Source organism: Myotis lucifugus, unplaced genomic scaffold (assembly GCF_000147115.1).
Source record: "Myotis lucifugus unplaced genomic scaffold, Myoluc2.0 scaffold_175, whole genome shotgun sequence".
Lineage (NCBI taxonomy): Eukaryota > Metazoa > Chordata > Mammalia > Chiroptera > Vespertilionidae > Myotis > Myotis lucifugus.
In genome coordinates this window covers 1,955,680-1,958,934 of record NW_005871223.1, presented here as the reverse complement: position 1 = coordinate 1,958,934, position 3,255 = coordinate 1,955,680, and the positions used below count along the sequence as shown (strand labels likewise).

The 3,255-nt window shown below is 45.6% G+C and overlaps 1 pseudogene; it reads left to right on the top strand.

Annotated features, from left to right (window-relative positions):
• Positions 1 to 2,337: 2,337 nt before the first annotated feature.
• On the top strand, positions 2,338 to 2,984 carry LOC102431701 (annotated as a pseudogene).
• Positions 2,985 to 3,255: the final 271 nt, after the last annotated feature.

Here is a 3,255-nt window from a genome sequence, read left to right as displayed (position 1 = left end):
TAGGAGGAAAGGTAAAATAAAACAGGGCAGAATAGGAAGCTGCTAAGATTTCTTTCTGGATTCATCACTGACAATCTGGATGTGAGAAACTAAAGGCTACAGAATTTCATTTTTCCATCCTCTATCAGATCTTATTGAAAATAAAGTGCATGCATTGCAACATGTCCACAAAAGGTTGGTGTCACCAACCTATTGCCAACAGGAGTCCCTAGTCTGGGATGCAGTAGAAGGAGAAACTTTATTCAGGTAAACAGTTTGCAAACTGGGGAGATGCAGCCTCCAGAGGAAACTAAAAGTGCTCTCTGCTGAGACAAAGCGTGGGACCACTTTTTCTAGAGAAAGTCCTCACTCAGATCCCTGATTGACCCATTTTTATGCAAATGACAGATCCAAATTTGCACAATCTCTTTGCTCCAAATAGTACTGTTCTGATTGGCCCGTCTGAAGATGCTCTAATTGGTTGGTATAGATGCAAATGAGGATAGAGCTGTGCAGTTCAGGTTGGACTGGGCAGCTCTCAGTGTGCAGCAGAGGCATGGGCCAGTAATGGCTGCTAGACTCTGGTAGATTTTGGGCCCAGTTAAGCATGAGCAGTCCTTCTTGGCAAAAATATTCTTCTGAAGGTCCACAAATATAGGATAAAGCATGGGCTCAAATCCAATCCACTGTTCTTTGAGGGCAAATTAATTTAATCAGATAGCAGTTGCCTGCCCCTATCACTCTGATATTAGCTAACAATCTTTCCTTTAAGTATTTCAGTAGTGTGTGTGTGTGTGTGTGTGTGTGTGTGTGTGTGTGTGTGTCCTTAATCTTCAAAGAGAGCAGGATGCCCAGAGTTTGCAAAACAGCTCAATCAGCGTTGTCAGTGGAATCAGAAAGAGGTGTGCTCTGACACACTTTTACCTATTTCTGTGCCTCCTCCATCCCACATGCACTTTCTCTCTTATCTCCTTTTCTAGACCCCTTAGTGAGAATTAGATTCCATTTCCTCTTCTAAGCACTGCCCTAAAGCACCCCAAAGTTCTTCTAAATAATCCCCAAATATTTTAATCTCAAAGAATACATTCAATCCCTCAGGTAGGCCAGGATTCAGCAAACTTTTCACTAAAAGACTTATAGTAAATATTTTTACCTCTCCAGTCCAGTGGTGTTCATTGCAACTATTCAACATGCAAGTTATAATGCAAAAGCATCCACAGACAATATGTTAATAAAGATAAAAATTTATTTACAAAAACAGATTGCAGGCTGGATTTGGCCCAAATGCCATAGATGACCCCACTATAGACTGTCTTCCTCATACACTGTGTTCTTCATACACTAGTGTCAAAGCAACAAAGAGGAGAAAGGTCCTCATTTAGTCAGTATCAGAGCACTCACACTATGCCCAGACCTACGCTCTGTGTGCATATCAAAGGTGATTAACTCAGATTTGGATCTGGATTCATGCTGCTTCCCCTCCTCCTCCAGGCAGAAGAAGAGCAGGACTATCTTGGCACAAAATGGCAATATTCCAAACTAGTAAATCACTTCTTTTGTAACAGTATACATGTTCTGCCAATAAAGTCCTTGGTAAACTTTCAAACTAAACAAAATTTGCCTATCCACATTTCCCTCTCAGTCTTTTCTTGTGCTTATCTCTTATCCCCCAGACAGTCAGTGTTCTAGCTCTATTTCTGCAGTCTTCCCTCCCCTTCCTTCACACCCTTTCTTTTCTATACTCATCCCTCCCCATCAAATCTTTTTAACCTATTAACACTAATACAAAGAATGTCCTTAGAGTCTTGAACTTTACCAATAAAACTTGTTAACACCATGGTATAAAAAATGCTGATTTTCTTGTTTAAAAGGCAAGCTTATGAACCCAAATTATACTGCAGCTGGTGCTAAAGTAGGTATGGTCACATGTGCATCTCCACACTTTGCCTAAGTCGTCACCATTAAACTCTTTTTCAGGCTCAGTAGATATGAGGCTAAATTCTGAAAAGGGAGAACCTCCAGTAGTGTGTTCAGTTTCCTAGAAGAAGAGAGAAAAGACAGCAGACATGCTTATCTATATATATAAAAAGCCAGCGACCATAACGGCATCAGGACCATTAGACCAGAACCACCACTCCCCTCGCTGGGCTGGCCCCGCCCCCCCAAGAAGTGGTTAGGGACACCCCTAGGCAACATGATAGGGTGCGAGTTTGATGGGGGAAAGTCAGAGAAATAGGGGGGAAAGTCATAAGGGTCTGCGGGGTTGGAGTGGCCCATCTGGAGTAGGTTTGGAGTGTGCTGGGGAAGGAAGAGGAAGATCCTATTAGAAAACAGCATCACCGGGGCCTTGGCCCTGAAATGGTGCTGCTGGCTGAGCACCTGTTGAAGCCGCTGCCCTTGGACAAGCAGATCGAGACTAGGCCCTTCCTGGAGGCAGTGTCCCACCTGCTGCCCTTCTTCTATTGCCTTGGTTCCCCAGTGTTTATGCCCATCAAGGCAGACATAAGTGGTAACATCACGAAAATCAAAGCTGTGTACAATACCGACCCAGCCAAGTTCCAGACCCTGCAGAACATCCTGGAGGTGGAGAACATCCTGGAGGCGGAGAAGGAAATGTATGGAGCAGAGTGGCCCAAAGTGGGCCCACGCTGGCACTTATGTGGCTGAAAAGGGGCCTCTGCTTCATCCAGGTCTTCCTGCAGAGCATCTGCGACGGGGAGCGGGACGAGAGCCACCCCAACTTCATCCGCATCAACGCCACCAAGGCCTATAGGATGGCGCTCAAGAATTACCACGGCTGGATCGGGCAGAAGATCTTCCAGGCAGTGCTGTATGCCGCGCCCTACAAGTCCGACTTCCTGAAAGCGCTCTCCAAGGGCCAAAACGTGAGGGAGGAGGAGTGCATGGAGAAGGTCCACCTGTTCCTGGTCAACTACACGGCCACCATTGACGTCATCTACGAGATGTACACCAAGGTGAACGCCGAGCTCAACTACAAGGTGTAGCGTGCCCAGCGGCTGGCACTTCCAGAAACAGACAAGCCAGAATCACTGTGAAGCAAGCTGGCAGGCCGCCTTGGCCTGTGTCCCCCAGAGCGGCCCAGAGTCTGGCTGGGATTTCAGGGGACAGCCCTGGTTTCTGAAAAGTCATTTTTGGGGTCTATCCTAACAGCAATAAATAACCACCCTACTTCTGAATCACCTTTAATTTCATGGCAGCACACACTGACTGCCTTCATTTCAGTGTGATAAAAATCAGTTAATGTTGCTAATAAAT